An 18,981-nucleotide genomic window follows, 5' to 3' on the forward strand; every position below is an offset into this window, starting at 1 on the left:
ACCCGCAAGTTCATCACCAAAACATACATCAAGTGAATCACGTGATATCCCATTGTCACCACAGATACACACGACAAGACATACATCAAGTGTTCTCAAATCTTTAATGACTCAATCCGATAAAATAACTTCAAAGGGGAAACTCAATTCATTACAAGATAGTAGAGGGGCAGAAACATCATAGGATCCAACTATAATAGCAAAGCTCGCGATACATTAAGATCGTGCCAAATCAAGAACACGAGAGAGAGAGAGAGATCAAACACATAGCTACTGGTACATACCCTCAGACCCGAGGGAGAACTACTCCCTCCTCGTCTTGGAGAGCACTGGGATGATGAAGATGGCCACCGTAGAAGGATTCCCCCTCCGGCAGGGTACCGGAACGGGTCTAGATTGGCTTTCGGTGGCTACGAAGGCTTCTGGCGGCGGAATTCCCGATCTGTTGTGCTCCCTGATCATTTTAGGGTACATGGATATATATATATAGGCAGAAGAAGTACGTCAGGGGGGGCACGAGGGGCCCACGATGGTGGATGGCGCGCCCAGAGGGGTGGGCGCGCCCCCTGCCTCGTGGCTTCCCCGTAGATCCCCTGACGTCCACTCCAAGTCTTCTGGGCTTCTTCTGATCCAAAAATAAGTTCCGTGAAGTTTCAGGTCAATTGGACTCCATTTGGTTTTCCTATTCTGCGATATTCTAAAACAAGGTAAAAAAAGAAACTGGCACTGGGCTCTGGGTTAATAGGTTAGTCCCAAAAATGATATAAAAGTGTATAATAAAGCCCACAAACATCCAAACAGTAGATAATATAGATTGGAGCAATAAAAAATTATAGATACATTGGAGATGTATCAATGCCCTCGGCAAAGGCCTTGCCGGGGGCCCGGGAAGGGTCTTGCAGTGGCGTTGCCGTCATCCCCGGCAAGGGTCTTGCCGGGGGCCTTGCTGTCATCCCTGGCAAGGGTCTTGCCGGGGGCCTCATGGACTTCCTCATCTAGGATCCCGCCGAGGGTCGCCGTCTTCTGGTCCTCATCTGATCCTGAGTGTTTCTCTGTCTTCACAAAGATCTGCATGCCACCATGGAGGTGCCTCCCGAGACCTGGCCCAATGTGGTTGATGGTGTTGGAAACCATGGGCTCAAGGGTGGTGCGCTCCGCTGGTGTTGGGCGAGCTACCCCAGCAAGGGTCTTGTCGAGGCCACTGACGCTGCCCCGGCAAGAGTCTTGCTGGGGGAAACTGCTTCGTCTCTCTGCTCTTTGTGCTCTCGGCCTTGGCGTTGTCTTGTTTGCCTTAGTGCTTTGGCTTCTCTCCGGCTTCCCTCCTCTGCCCTGCTAAGTGTGGCCGGGCGCGTGGCTCTGACTGCCCGCGCACAAGTAAAGGGGTCAAAAGGAGATCCCCTACTTTTGTACACCGACAGGTTTCACTAGTGGCTTATCTCAAGATAGCAAGTATTACGGTGGGTGAACAAATTACTGCCGAGCAATTGATAGAAAAGCGCATAATTATGAGAATATCTAAGGCAATAATCATGAATATAGGCATCACGTCCGTATCAAGTAGACCGAAACGATTCTCCATCTAGTACTATTACTCCACACATCGACCGCTATCCAGCATGCATCTAGAGTATTAAGTTCATAAGAACAGAGTAACACATTAAGCAAGATGACCTGATGTAGAGGGATAAACTCAAGCAATATGATATAAACCCCACCTTTTTATCCTCGATGGAAACAATACAATATGTGCCTTGCTGCCCCTAGTGTCACTGGGAAAGGACACCACAAGATTGAACCCAAAGCTAAGCACTTCGCCCATTGCAAGAAAGATCAATCTAGTAGGCCAAACTAAACCGATAATTCGGAGAGACTTGCAAAGACATCAAATCATGCATGTAAGAATTCAGAGAAGAACCAAATAATATTCATAGATAATATCGTTCATGAATCCACAATTCATTGGATCTCGACAAACACACTACAAAAGAATATTACATCGAATAGATCTCCAAGAACATCGAGGAGAACTTTGTATTGAGAATCAAAGAGAGAGAAGAAGCCATCTAGCTAATAACTATGGACCCAAAGGCCTGTGGTAAACTACTCACGCTTCATCAGAGAGGCTATGGTGTTGATATAGAAGCCCTCCGTGATCGATTCTCCCTCCGGCAGATTGGCGGAATAGGCCCCCATATGCGATCCAATGGGTACGGAAGGTTGCGGCGGTGAAAAAGTGGTTTCTTGGCTCCCTCTTATTGATCTAGGATATAAGAGTATATATAGGCGAAAGAAGTGCCTTGGTGGAGCAACGAGGGGCCCACGAGGGTGGGGCGTGCCCTCCTGCCTCGAGGCCGCCTCGTGGCGTTCCAGACATCAACTCCAAGTCTTCTGGTTTGCTTTCGGTCCAAGAAAGATCATCACGAAGGTTTCATTCCGTTTGGACTCCATTTGGTATTCCTTTTCTGCGAAACTCTAAAATAGGCAAAAAAAACAGAAACTGGCACTGGGCCTCTGGTTAGTCACAAAAATAATATAAAAGAGAATATTAAAGCTCATTAAACATCCAACACTGATAATATAATAGCATGGAACAATAAAAAATTATAGATACGTTGGATACGTATCTGTCTCTTCCCGAAGATGGGTATCCGGCTCGCAGGGCTCGGAGATCCGAACATAGTTTGTTTTTAGCGTAGAAGGAGTGGTGTCCTCAACTTTATCTTCCACGACTGTCACCAGGTGGGTGACGGGTGGGGACTTGATGTCCCTCTGATTGGGTTTAAGCCCAATCAGATCATAATCTGTTGTGACCCCCAGGGCGGCGATGCGATCTAGTAGTTCGTTTAAAGACAAAATATCTGTCGGGTCCATCTTATCGACGCTTTCGGGGCTGATACGGAGATGGTTTTTGGCAATATGGGGGCCCGCCTTGGGCTTAATGGCCGGGCGAGCACCCATGGTGAAATTGCCGATCTGGAGGATCTGCCTAGGAACTAGGGCCCTTCCAGAGGTGATTTTGTCATTAACAACAAGGCGAGCCATCGGTCCTTCTATTGACGACACAAAGGAACTCTCAATGAAAGCACCAATGTCAGTGTCAAAACCGGCCGATCTTGGGTAGGGGGTCCCGAACTGTGCGTCTGAGGATCAAAGATAACAGAAGGCAGGGGACACGATGTTTACCCAGGTTCGGACCCTCTTGATGGAGGTAATACCCTACTTCCTGCTTGATTGACTTTGATGAGTATAGGGGTTACAAGAGTTGATTGTCATGCCCAATATGCGACACTATCCTAAAGAGACTGGAAGGTCCCACCAAGGATAGAACCGCATATTGACACACTTTTGCAAGGTGGATATCATTACATCAAACCATTACATAAATAGTTGGGCATACATACAAGGCATACAAATGCCGCAAGAATACATCAATACATAGAACAACATCCAGCTACGGATGAAACACTAACAGAAACTCAACGACATATATCCTGCTAGCCCAGGCTGCCGACTAGGAACCTATCCCTCGAACGAAGAAGAAGCGGAACAAGAACTCCAAAACAATAAACATCGCTCTCGCGTCAAGATCATCGCATTACCTGTACCTGCAACTATTGTTGTAGTAATCGGTGAGCCACGAGGACTCAGCAACCCTATTACCATGGGTATCAAGACTAGCCAAGCTTAATGGGTATGGAAAGGATAAGTGGTGAGGTTGCAGCAGCGACTAAGCAAAGTATGGTGGCTAACTTACGAGTACAAGAGTAAGATGAGAAACTACGCAACAGTCGTGAAAGCACAAGTGCTCCCTAGGTGGTTTTGATAATTGATGACAACATATCTCTTGTTGGACTAACATTTCTATCTAGCATGTTTCAGATAAGTTCAACAATGGAGTGGCATGGACTAAAGGTTGTGGGAACTCCTTCAAGATGCTAAGGACAAAGGATTGGCTAAAGCTTCAAGCTCAAGACTCTTCATTTTACATTTTAGTGATCCAAGATCACATTGAGTCCATAGGAAAAGCCAATACTATCAAGGAGGGATGAGGTGTTGCTTAATGAGCCTCTTGCTTCATGTGCTTAGTGATATGCTCCAAAACCCTCAGCCACTTTCCCATATCCACATATGACCTAAACCCTAAGCCAAACTCGGTCCTACCGATTCTTCCTATCCGGCGCCACCGAGTTTCACTTGTCATAAGCCACTGCCAAACCCTAATCAATTCGGTCTCACCGAGATGGGCTTGCAAACTCTTTGTTACCCATTGCAATATTCTCGGTCCCACCGAGATATGCAATCAGTTCCACCGAGTTTGCTTGGCCAAATCTCAGTTTCACTTATTACCCAAATCGGTCCCACCGAGTTCGAGTAATCGGTCAAACCGAGTTTTGGATTTACCCTAACCCTAGCACATCGGTCCCACCGAGTTGATCCAGTCGGTCCCACCGAAATCTCTAACGGTCACTAGGTTTACATTTTCGGTCCGACCGAGTTTGTTGACTCGGTCCCATCGAGATTGGAAAACCGTGTAACGGTTGGATTTTGTGTGGAGGCTATATATACCCCTCCACCTCCTTCTCATTCGATGAGAGAGCCATCAGAACACATACACCATTCCAACTCATATGTTCTGAGAGAGAATCACCTACTCATGTGTTGAGACCAAGATATTCCATTCCTACCATATGAATCTTGATCTCTAGCCTCTCCAAGTTGCTTTCCACTCAAATCTTCTTTCCACCAAATCCAAATCCTATGAGAGAGAGTTGAGTGTTGGGGAGACTATCATTTGAAGCACAAGAGCAAGGAGTTCATTACCTACACACCATTTGTTACTCCTTGGAGAGTGGTGTCTCCTAGATTGGCTAGGTGTCACTTGGGAGCCTCCGACAAGATTGTGGAGTTGAACCAAGGAGTTTGTAAGGGCAAGGAGATCGCCTACTTCGTGAAGATCTACCGCTAGTGAGGCAAGTCCTGTGTGGGCGATGGCCATGGTGGGATAGACAAGGTTGCTTCTTCGTGGACCATTTGTGGGTGGTTGCTTCTTCGTGGACCCTTCGTGGGTGGAGCCCTGTGTGGACTCGCGCAACCGTTACCCTTCGTGGGTGGAGCCCTGTGTGGACTCTCGCAACCGTTACCCTTTGTGGGTTGAAGTCTCCATCAACGTGGATGTAGGATAGCACCACCTATCCGAACCACGGGAAAAACATCCGTGTCTCCAATTGCATTTGATTTCTCCAAACCCTTCCCTTTACATTCCTGCAAGTTGCATTCTTTACATTCTGCTGCTCATATACTCTTTGCATGCTTGCTTGATATGTATTGTGTATGTTGAATTTGTGCCTAAACTCCACTTAAACCGAAAAAGCTTAAAGATTGCAACTTTAGCATTAAGTGTCTAATCACCCCCCTCTAGACACATCTACTTCTAGATCCTACAAGTGGTATCAGAGCTTTGGTCTCCGTTGCCTTGGTTTAATCACCATTGGAGGAAGATGGATGTGTCTACATTAGGGAGTCTTAGACATAGAGTGCCTATTCTTGATGGAGAGTATTTTCATGAGTGGAAAAATGAGATGCTTGTAATCTTCAATCAATATCATTTGAACAAGTATATTGCTAGCCCTTGTGCACCCCATATTGATCCTTTGCATCCTACCCTAGATGAAGATATTGACATGATTCGCAATCTTAGAACTATTGAGCTCATCATTAGAGGATTGCCCAAAAATTTGATTGCTAGTTTGCCTACTCAAAGTTGTGCCTATACTATATGGAAATTTCTTGAGGAACGATTTCCCGATTATTCCTTGAAAACTTTGGATGAAATTCTCCATAAATCTATTGCCTTGAGTAAGATGAACTCTAGTGATCCTAGTTTTGGTAAATGTCTATTTGAACTTACCAATCTTAAGCGTGCTAAAGGAGATGTTGGAATCATTAATGATATCATACTCAAATCTATAAGAATTCATAAAAGTGACCACTTTGATGATCATTTATCTGATGAATTACCCTCTCTAGGAAATGATGAATCACAAGATCATGATGAACATGAATATTATGATGATGATGATGATGATAGTATGAGACATTTTGGTCTTATGGCAACTCTTCGGGGATATGAATCAGGAGGAAAGGAATGGTTTCTTGATAGTGGATGTACTGATCATATGACCGGAGATGAAGAGATGTTTCGTGAGCTTGCTGAAAATGACGGCCCTCAAAAATATGTCACCTTTGGTGATAATTCAAAGGGTAAAGTGGTTGGCCTTGGTAAGGTGGCCATCTCACATGATAGTTCTATTCAAAATGTCATGCTCGTTGAATCTCTTGGCTACAACTTACTTTCAGTATCTATACTTGCTGATTTCGGTTTGAATGTCCTATTTACTGAGGTAGATTGCCAAGTATTTCGTTGAGACAATCATAAAATGGTCTTTACGGGTATGCGTAGAGGTGATCTTTACATTGTCGATTTCTCTAAAAAGGCACAACCTAAAACTTGCTTTGTTGCTAAATCCTCAAAAGGTTGGTTGTGGCATAGACGACTAAGTCACGTTGGCATGAGAAACCTTGACAAGCTTATTAAAGGAAATCATATCCTTGGAGTTAACGATGTCATATTTGATAAGGATAGACTTTGCAGTGCTTGTCAAGCAGGTAAACAGGTTGGAGGAAGACATCCCGTGAAGAACATCATGACCACAAGGAGGCCACTCGAGCTACTTCACATGGATCTTTTTGGTCCCAACGCCTACAAGAGTCTCGGTGGAAATTCCTTTGGTCTAGTTATAGTTGATGATTTTTCAAGATTTACGTGGGTGTTCTTTCTTAAATACAAGTCGCAGGTACAGAAGATCTTCAGAAACTTCGCTAGGAAGGCCCAAAATCAGTTTGATGTGAAGATCAAGAAGGTTCAGAGTGACAACAGAACGGAGTTCAAGAACACAAATGTGGACACCTTTCTTGATGAAGAAGGGATTTCACACGAGTTCTCGGCTACGTACACACCTCAACAAAATGGAGTTGTTGAGAGGAAGAACCGGACGCTCATCGAAATGGCAAGAACGATGCTTGATGAATACAAGACGCCAAAGCACTTTTGGGCAGAAGCGGTTGAGACAGCTTGTCACACAACAAATCGCTTATATCTTCACAAGCTACTCGGCAAGACGGCATACGAGCTTCTCACCGGTAACAAACCCCAAGTTGGATACTTTCGAGTATTCGGCTCAAAGTGCTACATTCTTGATAAGCATCGTCGTTCAAAGTTTGCTCCTAAATCTCATGAAGGTTTTCTACTTGGTTATGGCTCAAACTCTCACACTTACCGTGTCTACAACAATTTCACCCGAAATGTTGAAGAGACGGTAGATGTGAAGTTTGATGAATCTAATGGCTTGCAAGTAGAGCAATTGCCAATTGATGTAGGATACAAAGACCCTTCAGAAGCAATTCAAGACTTGTCCATTGGCAAAATTCATCCAACGGAGGTGAAGGAGAGTACTTCATCTGTCCAAGTGGAAGCTTCTACTTCACGACAAGGTAAACCAAGAATCGACACGGAAGCATCCACAAGTGGGACACGCCAAGATGAAGAAAACGAGGAAGTACGTCAAGATGAACATCAACAACCTCCTTCACCACGACAAGAGAACGACGACGTCAACAATGAAGAAGGCCAAGAAGAAGAACAAGATGAAGAAGATGTTCAACGAAGACCCAAGCAAAAGCTCTCGCGAGTTCGAGCAAGAATTGCCAAAGATCATCCCGTCGAGCAAATCCTCAATGATATACAAACCGGGAGAATCACTCGCTCAAAAACTCGTTTAGCTAACTTTTGTGAAAACTATTCATTCATCTCTAGCATTGAACCTATGAAGGTTGAAGAAGCATTGCAAGATCCGGATTGGATAAACGCTATGCATGAAGAGCTACATAATTTTGAGAGAAACCAAGTTTGGACATTGGTCGAGAAGCCCGACAACAACCACAACATCATTGGTACCAAATGGGTGTTCCGCAACAAGCAAGATGAAGATGGACAAGTGGTTCGCAACAAAGCACGTCTCGTCGCCCAAGGGTACACACAAGTCGAAGGTATGGACTATGGTGAGACGTATGCTCCCGTTGCTAGACTTGAGTCCATTCGCATCTTACTTGCCTATGCTAATCACCATAATATCACCTTGTACCAAATGGACATTAAAAGTGCTTTTCTAAATGGTGAAATAGAGGAGGAAGTTTATGTCAAACAACCTCCCGGCTTTATCAATCCTAAGAAACCAAATCATGTTTACAAACTTCACAAAGCTCTTTACGGTCTTAAACAAGCTCCTAGAGCATGGTATAAATGCTTGACCAAGTTCCTTACTACAAGTGGTTTTGAAATTGGTAAAATTGATTCTACTCTTTTTACTAAAAGGGTTAATGGAGAACTATTTGTATGCCAAATTTATGTTGATGATATCATATTTGGTTCAACTAACCCTCTCTTTAGTGAAAAGTTTGGAAAGCTAATGTCAGAGAAGTTTGAGATGTCTATGATGAGTGAACTCAAATTCTTTCTCGGGTTGCAAATCAAGCAAACTAAGGAAGGTACATTTGTCTCTCAAACAAAGTACACCAAGGACTTATTCAAGAAGTTCAATATGCAAGAATGCAAAGGTATGTCTACACCCATGCCTACTAGTGGACATAATGATTTAACCAAAGATGGTGAACCGGTTGATCAAAAGGTCTATCGCTCTATGATTGGTTCATTGTTATACCTATGTGCTTCACGTCCCGATATTATGCTAAGTGTGTGCATGTGTGCACGATATCAAGCTGCTCCTAAAGATTGTCATCTTAAGGATGTGAAAAGGATAGTGAGATATTTAATCCATACACCAAATTTTGACATTTGGTATCCTAAGAGGTCTTCTTTTGATCTTGTTGGCTATTCTGACTCGGATTATGCTAGAGACAAGGTTGATAGAAAGTCCACTTCGGGTACTTGTCAATTTCTTGGTAGATCTCTTGTGTCTTGGTCTTCCAAGAAACAAAACTCGGTATCCTTATCCACCGCTGAAGCCGAATACATTGCCGCTGGTTCATGTTGTGCTCAATTACTTTGGATGACCCAAACTCTTAAAGATTATGGGATTTATGTGAAACATGTTCCACTTCTTTGTGACAATGAAAGTGCTATCAAAATTGGTCATAATCCTGTACAACATTCTCGAACTAAGCATATTGAAGTTCGTCATCATTTCATTCGAGATCATGTTGCTAAGGGTGACATCAATCTTAAGCATGTTCGCACCGACAAGCAATTAGCAGATATATTCACTAAACCACTTGATGAGAAAGTGTTTTGCAGGTTGAGAGGAGAATTGAACATCATTGATGCTTCGAACTTGGAGTAGAAACTCCATTGGATACATGCAAGACATGAGCTTATGACTAATCCATGATATATCTCTTATGATAACTATCTTGTGTCATGGATATATTTGCACCTTGCATGTTGCCTAACCCATGTAGGTTCTTGGTTGAATCTAATTCCATGAGATTGCGACTCACTCACATCTTGAGCAATCTCTACAAGACCAAGACTCTACACAACAGTGGTTGAAGACAAGGAAGCACAAAACCACTCAAACATATCCTTTGACAAATTCTATGTTAAGCTTCATGATTGTCATTTTTGGATACACAAGTGCTCTTCCTTGCAAGAACTAACCCATGTAGGTAGATGAACTCAAACTCCAAGTGGTGCTTCCAACCCTTGATGAGCTACATCAACCTTGAGCACCCACACAAGTTCAACTACATGAGCAAGAACCACACCACCACCCAAGGTATGCTATTCCATCTTAGAGAAGCTTTACTCCAAGACATGAGTCAAAGCAACTCAACAAGATGTGAATACATCAAGATGCTTAAATGAAAAATGGTAACCCCACTTTGAGCTTAAACGATGAGTATGACCTACGATCAAGTGTCCTCACTTGACTCCTAAGTCAATATACTCTAACATAGGTGACTATGTCACCGCCCAATTCTAGATGAAGCTCTCTTGTGTTCTTTTCTGAGTTATTGCATTTGTCCCTTGCATATTTGTTTCCTTCTTTTTCAAACAAAAAAAAACTTCATCTAGATCTTTCAGTTTCTTCTCTTTTCTCTTTGTTTTTTGTTCTGCATTTTCTGCACTTAATTCCTTGCAAATCTTTCAACTAATTCATTGCAAATCTTTGTGAGATCTTACTTGACTAGTGAGCTGACGTGACAAGTGTTTTTCTCTGTGATGAACTCGGTTTCACCGAATTGCCATTTTCGGTCCAACCGAATCCCTTCGATACTACCGAAACCCGCCTCTCGGTGCCACCGATTTCGCAACAGGAAAAACAGTTTGCCACATATTCTACATTTCTTCTGATCCAGCTCCACTCAATGAATCTTGTCCTCTACAAGCATCACAGTTTTATTCCCTGCTTTGTACTGAGTCTCAAGGACCAAACCTATTCAACGGATTCCAGGAAAAACCTTCTTGGAAATTGATGTCAAAGGGGGAGAGAGAGATCACATCAAAGCTTATCATCAGGGAGAGAGAGATCACATCAAAAGCTTATCACCTACAAAGGAGAGAAAGTACTAAGGGGGAGAGAATACTCAAGGATCCTAAATATTAAGGGGGAGAAAGAAATCTCCAAGGGGGAGAGAATACTCAAGGATCCCAGATGCCTGATGTTCAAGAGGAGAGATACTACATGTCTTTTTGGGGGAAAGACATGTTCATATGTATTTGTGTTAAGTTCTATCAATGTTCATATATATATATGTTCTTCAGCTCTGATATTCTATTCCCTATCTTCTCCCAATATCCCATGTAAGATTCAGGGGGAGCAAGACACCTAAGGGAAAGAAATCAGTCAAATTCATTGCATATCTTTATTCTTGGGGACATGTTGAATCCAATGTGGTACCTTGTACCCACTCTCTACATGTCATCCCAGTCTTGGTATTCTTGTGGTTTCTTTTGTTTGCTCTGGCTAGTGTATGTACCTGTGTTATCTAACCTTGTTTGCAGGTTCATTCCATCCTAAGCCAACTCAAGACCACAAGGTAAGTATATGCATCAAAATCATGAGTATGAGGACCTCTTGCTTATGTACATACTGTTTGCAAGAAGGACTCATGAGCATGAAGGTATTTTCCTTGATAATCTTTTGCTCTGATGCATATGGCCAAGATACATGTAACACATTGCCTACTCTGTCATTGTTATGCTCTCACATGTCTCTATATTTCATATTTACATGAGTGCATACATGTAGGGGGAGCCTATGCTTGTTACATGTCCTTCCAAAGCTTTACTTGCTGTTCTTTACATCTTTATCTAAAGCTTTGATGTATGTTGCCATCAATTACCAAAAAGGGGGAGATTGAAAGCACAAGTGCTCCCTAGGTGGTTTTGATAATTGATGACAACATATCTCTTGTTGGACTAACATTTCTATCTAGCATGTTTCAGATAAGTTCAACAATGGAGTGGCATGGACTAAAGGTTGTGGGAACTCCTTCAAGATGCTAAGGACAAAGGATTGGCTAAAGCTTCAAGCTCAAGACTCTTCATTTTACATTTTAGTGATCCAAGATCACATTGAGTCCATAGGAAAAGCCAATACTATCAAGGAGGGATGAGGTGTTGCTTAATGAGCCTTTTGCTTCATGTGCTTAGTGATATGCTCCAAAACCCTCAGCCACTTTCCCATATCCACATATGACCTAAACCCTAAGCCAAACTCGGTCCTACCGATTCTTCCTATCCGGCGCCACCGAGTTTCACTTGTCATAAGCCACTGCAAATCCCTAATCAATTCGGTCTCACCGATGGGATCTCGGTCTCACCGAGATGGGCTTGCAAACTCTCTGTTACCCATTGCAATATTCTCGGTCCCACCGAGATATGCAATCGGCTCCACCGAGTTTGCTTGGCCAAATCTTAGTTTCACTTATTACCCAAATCGGTCCCACCGAGTTTGAGTAATCGGTCAAACTGAGTTTTGGATTTACCCTAACCCTAGCACATCGGTCCCACCGAGTTGATCCAGTCGGTCCCACCGAAATCTCTAACGGTCACTAGGTTTACATTTTCGGTCCGACCGAGTTTGTTGACTCGGTCCCACCGAGATTGGAAAACTGTGTAACGGTTGGATTTTGTGTGGAGGCTATATATACCCCTCCACCTCCTTCTCATTCGATGAGAGAGCCATCAGAACACATACACCATTCCAAGTCATATGTTCTGAGAGAGAATCACCTACTCATGTGTTGAGACCAAGATATTCCATTCCTACCATATGAATCTTGATCTCTAGCCTCTCCAAGTTGCTTTCCACTCAAATCTTCTTTCCACCAAATCCAAATCCTATGAGAGAGAGTTGAGTGTTGGGGAGACTATCATTTGAAGCACAAGAGCAAGGAGTTCATTACCTACACACCATTTGTTACTCCTTGGAGAGTGGTGTCTCCTAGATTGGCTAGGTGTCACTTGGGAGCCTCCCACAAGATTGTGGAGTTGAACCAAGGAGTTTGTAAGGGCAAGGAGATCGCCTACTTCGTGAAGATCTACCGCTAGTGAGGCAAGTCCTGTGTGGGCGATGGCCATGGTGGGATAGACAAGGTTGCTTCTTCCTGGACCCTTTGTGGGTGGTTGCTTCTTCGTGGACCCTTCGTGGGTGGAGCCCTGTGTGGACTCGTGCAACCGTTACCCTTCGTGGGTGGAGCCCTGTGTGGACTCTCGCAACCGTTACCCTTTGTGGGTTGAAGTCTACATCAACGTGGATGTAGGATAGCACCACCTATTCGAACCACGGGAAAAACATCCGTGTCTCCAATTGCGTTTGATTTCTCCAAACCCTTCCCTTTACATTCCTGCAAGTCGCATGCTTTACATTCCGCTGCTCATATACTCTTTGCATGCTTGCTTGATATGTATTGTGTATGTTGAATTTGTGCCTAAACTCCACTTACACCGAAAAAGCTTAAAAATTGCAACTTTATCATTAAGTGTCTAATCACCCCCCTCTAGACACATCTACTTCTAGATCCTACAGGTCGCAAACTAGTAATGATCAATAAGTGATCCTGAACTACTTAAGCTCAAACATAACCCAACCGTGTTATCCTCTCGAACTTCCGTGAAAAGAGACAGTCACGGTTACGCAACGCGGTTGGTGTATTTTAGTTGAGTTTACTTCAAGTCCTCTACAACTGGATATTGACAAATTCCCATCTGCCACATAACCGTGGGCATGGCTTTCGAAAGTTTAAACGCTGTAGGGGTGTCCCAACTTAGCCCATGACAAGCTAACGATCCGCGGAGACAATCCTCCATCGCGGTACACCCGATCAGACTCAGAATCCCGGTGCACAAGACATTTCAACAATGGTAAAACAAAACCAGCAAGACCTCCCGATGCACTGACCTAGCCTGATAGGAGTCGCACGTATATCGTTCTCAGGGTACATCGGATGGGCAAGACATCGGGTTGGCTGAGACCCTGGTCGCCGAGGGGGCGTCGGACATCTCCCGGTTTGGACCAACACTCATGAGGAGCATTGGCCCGGGGGTTGATTAAAAGACCACGAGTGCCGGCGGGTCCCTACATAAGTTTTAGTTGTTATTAGTCAAATGGTAAAACTAATGTTGGGCCTTGTTGGAAGTGTTTTATTCAAAGTGAACTGTCAAGAGGGTCCCATACCCCTCACTGTGTTAGGGACGCAAAATCACGAAACATAACACCGCTATGACGGAAACTAGGGCAGCAAGAGTGGAACAAAACACCAGGCATAAGGCCGAGCCTTCCACCCTTTACCAAGTATATAGATGCATTAATTAAATAAGAGGTATTGCGATATCCCATGATATCCATGTCCCAACATGGAACAACCTGCAACTGCACTTGCAACTAGCAATGCTATAAGAGGGGCTTAACAAGCGGTAACATAGCCAACCAACGGTTTGCTAGGGAGTATAAAAAGGTTAGAGTCTATCATGGCAATTTTGGAGGCTCGATAACAAGTGGCAGGTAGCACGACATAGTGATAGCATTGAGACAACTAGCATAGCATGTTGGGGAACGTAGCATAAATTCAAAATTTTCCTACGTGTCACCAAGATCTATCTATGGAGAGACTAGCAACGAGGGGAAGGAGAGTGCATCTACATACCCTTGTAGATCTCTAAGCGGAAGCGTTCAAGTGAACGGGGTTGATGGAGTCGTACTCGTCGTGATTCAAATCACCGATGATCAAGTGCCGAACGCACGGCACCTCCGCGTTCGACACACGTACAGCCCGATGACGTCTCCCACGCCTTGATCCAGCAAGGAGAGAGGGAGAGGTTGATGGAGATCCAACAGCACGACGGCGTGGTGGAAGTAGCGGGATTCCAACAGGGCTTCGCTAAGCGCTGCGGGAGGAAGAAGATGTGTCACGGGAGGGAGAGGGAGGCGCCAGGCCTTAGATTGGTTTGTCCTCCTTTTCCCCCACTATATATAGGGCCAAGGGAGAGGGGGAGGCGTAGCCCTTGCCCCTTCCTCCAAGGAAGGGTGCGGCCAAGGGTGGGGAGGAGTCCATCCTCCCCAAGGCACCTCGGAGGTGCCTTCCCCTTATAGGACTCTCCCCTTTTTTTCTCTCTTGGCGCATGGGCCTCTTGGGGCTGGTGCCCTTGGCCCATATAGGCCAAGGCACACCCCCTACAGCCCATGTAGCCCCCCCGGGGCAGGTGGACCCACCCGGTGGACCCCCGGGACCCTTCCGGTGGTCCCGGTACAATACCGATGACCCCGAAACTTGTCCCGATGGCCAAAATAGCACTTCCTATATATAATTCTTTACCTCTGGACCATTCCGGAACTCCTCGTGACGTCCGGGATCTCATCCGGGACTCCGAACAACATTCGGGTTACCGCATACTAATATCTTCATAACCCTAGCGTCACCGAACCTTAAGTGTGTAGACCCTACGGGTTCGGGAGACATGCAGACATGACCGAGATGACTCTCCGGTCAATAACCAACAGCGGGATCTGGATACCCATGATGGCTCCTACATGTTCCACGATGATCTCATCGGATGAACCACGATGTCAAGGACTTAATCAATCCCGTATACAATTCCCTTTGTCTATCGGTATGTTACTTGCCCGAGATTCGATCATCGGTATCCAATACCTTGTTCAATCTCGTTACCGGCAAGTCTCTTTACTCGTTCCGTAACACATCATCCCGTGATCAACTCTTTGGTCACATTGCGCATATGATGATGTCCTACCGAGTGGGCCCAGAGATACCTCTCCGTTTACACGGAGTGACAAATCCCAGTCTCGATTCATGCCAACCCAACAGACACTTTCAGAGATACCTGTAATGCACCTTTATAGTCACCCAGTTACGTTGTGACGTTTGATACACCCAAAGCATTCCTACGGTATCCGGGAGTTGCACAATCTCATGGTCTAAGGAAATGATACTTGACATTTAGAAAAGCTATAGCATATGAACTACACGATCTAGTGCTATGCTTAGGATTGGGTCTTGTCCATCACATGATTCTCCTAATGATGTGATCCCGTTATCAACGACATCCAATGTCCATGGTCAGGAAACCGTAACCATCTATTGATCAACGAGCTAGTCAACTAGAGGCTTACTAGGGACATGGTGTTGTCTATGTATCCACACATGTATCTGAGTTTCCTATCAATACAATTATAGCATGGATAATAAACGATTATCATGAACAAGGAAATATAATAATAACCAATTTATTATTGCCTCTAGGGCATATTTCCAACAGTCTCCCACTTGCACTAGAATCAATAATCTAGTTCACATCGCCATGTGATTAACACTCACAGGTCACATCGCCATGTGACTAACACCCAAGAGTTTACTAGAGTCAGTAGTCTAGTTCACATCACTATGTGATTAACACTCAATGAGTTTTAAGTTTGATCATGTTGCTTGTGAGAGAGGTTTTAGTCAACGGGTCCGAACCTTTCAGATCCGTGTGTGCTTTACAAATCTCTATGTCATCTCCTAGATGTAGCTACCACGCTCTATTTGGAGCTATTCCAAATAACTGTTCTACTTGGAGCTATTCTAAATTGTTGCTCCATTATATGCATCCGGTATCTCTACTCAGAGCTATCCAGATAGGTGTTAAGCTTGCATCGACGTAACCCCTTACGACGAACTCTTTTACCACCTCCATAACCGAGAAACTTCCTTAGTCCGCTAGTTACTAAGGATAACTTTGACCGCTGTCCTGTGATCCATTCATGGATCACTCTTGTACCCCTTGACTGACTCATGGCAAGGCACATTTCAGGTGCGGTACACAGCATAGCATACTGTAGAGCCTACGTCTTAAGCATAGGGGACGACCTTCGTCTTTTCTCTCTATTCTGCCGTGGTCGAGCTTTAAGTCTTAACTTCATACCTTACAACTCAGGTAAGAACTCCTTCTTTGACTGATCCATCTTGAACACCTTCAAGATCACGTCAAGGCATGTGCTCATTTGAAAGTACTATTAAGCGTTTTGATCTATCCTTATAGATCTTGATGCTCAATGCTCAAGTAGCTTAATCCAGGCTTTCCATTGAAAAACACTTTCCAAATAACCCTACATGCTTTCTAGAAATTCTACATCATTTCTGATCAACAATATGTCAACATATACTTATCAGAAATTCTATAGTGCTCCCACTCACCTTTTTGGAAATACAAGTTTCTCATAAACTTTGTATACACCCAAAATCTTTGATCATCTCATCAAAGCATACATTCCAACTCCTAGATGCTTACTCCAGTCCTCAGAAGGATTGCTGGAGCTTTGCATACTTATTAGCATCTTTCAGGATTGACAAAACCTTCCGGTTGTATCACATACAACCTTTCCTCAAGAAAATCATCGAGGAAACAATGTTTTGACATCCTATCTGCAAGATTTCATAAATAATGCAGTAATCGCTAATATAATTCCAACAGACTCTTAGCATCGCTACGAGCGAGAAAGTCTCACCGTAGTCAACTCCTTGAACTTGTCGGAAAACATCTTAACGACAAGTCGAGCTTTCTTAATGGTGACATTTACCATCATTGTCCGTCTTCCTTTTAAAATCCATCTACACTCAACAGCCTTACGACCATCAAGTAGTTCTTCCAAAGTCTACACTTTGTTTTCATATATGGATCCTCTCTCGGATTATATGGCCTTGAGCCATTTATCGGAATCCGGGCCCACCATCGCTTCTCCATAGCTCGTAGGTTCATTGTTGTCTAGCAACATGACTTCCAAGACAGGATTATGTACTACTCTGAAGTAGTATGCATCCTTGTCATCCCACTAGGTTCGGGAGTGACTTGATCTGAAGTCTCATGATCAATATCATAAGCTTCCACTTCAATTGGTGTAGGTGCCACAGGAACGACTCTTTGTGCCCTGCTATACACTAGTTGAAGTGACGGTTCAATAACCTCATCAAGTCTCCACCATCCTCCCACTCAATTCTTTCGAGAGAAACTTTTCCTCGAGAAAGGACCCGATTCAGAAACAATCCCTTATTGCTTTCGGATCTGAGACAGGAGGTATACCCAACTGTTTTGGGTGTCCTATGAAGATGCATTTATCCGCTTTGGGTTCGAGCTTATCGGCCTGAAACTTTTTCACATAAGCGTCGCAGTCCCAAACTTTTAAGAAATGACAGCTTAGGTTTCTTTAAACCATAGTTCATACGGTGTCATCTCATCGGAATTACGTGGTGCCCTATTTAAAGTGAATGTGGTTGTCTCTAATGCCTAACCCATAAACCATTGTGGTAATTTGATAAGAGACATCATGGTATGCATCATATCCAATAGGGTGCAGTTATGATGTTCGGACACACCATCACACTATGGTGTTCCAGGCTGTATCAGTTGTGAAACAATTTCCACAATGTCTTAATTCCGTGCCAAACTCGTAATTCAAATATTCATCTCTATGATCATATCATAGATCTTTTATCCTCTTGTCACGACGATCTTTCAACTTCACTCTGAAATTACTTGAACCTTTCAATAATTCAGACTCGTGATTCATCAAGTAAATATACTCAACATCTACTCAAATCATCTGTGAAGTAAGAACATAACGATATCCACTACATGCCTCAGCACTCATTGGATTGCACACATCAAAATGTATTACTTCCAACAAGTTGCTTTCTTGTTCCATTTTACTGAAAACGAGGCTTTCAGTCATCTTGCCCATGTGGTATGATTTGCATGTCTCAAGTGATTCAAAATCAAGCGATTACAAAACGGTCCATTTGCATGGAGTTTCTTCATGCATATATACCAATAGACATGGTTCGCATGTCCCAAACTTTTCAAAAACGAGTGAGCCCAAAGATCCATCAACATGGAGCTTCTTCATGCGTTTTATACCGATATGACTTAAGTGGTTATGCCACAAGTAGGTGGTACTATCATTACTATCTTTTGGCATGAACATGTGTATCACTACGATCGAGATTTCAATGAACCATTCATTTTAGGTGTAAGACCATTGAAGGTATCATTCAAATAAACAGAGTAACCATTATTCTCCTTAAATGAATAACCGTATTGCGATAGACGTAATCCAATCATGTCTATGCTCAACGCAAACACCAATCTCGATGGTAGAGGGAGCGTGCGATGCTTGATCATATCAACATTGAGAACACTTCCAACACATATCGTCAGCTCACTTTAGCTAGTCTCCGTTTATTCCGTAGCTTTTATTTCGAGTTACTAACACTTAGCAACCGAACCGGTATCTAATACCCTGGTGCTACTAGGAGTACTAGTAAAGTACACATCAACACAATGTATATCCAATATACTTCTATCGACCTTGCCAGCCTTCTTATCTACCAAGTATCTAGGGTAATTAT

Source organism: Triticum urartu, chromosome 5A (genome assembly GCF_056163025.1).
Source record: "Triticum urartu cultivar PI428250 chromosome 5A, HENAU_Tu73, whole genome shotgun sequence".
In the NCBI taxonomy this organism is placed as follows: domain Eukaryota; kingdom Viridiplantae; phylum Streptophyta; class Magnoliopsida; order Poales; family Poaceae; genus Triticum; species Triticum urartu.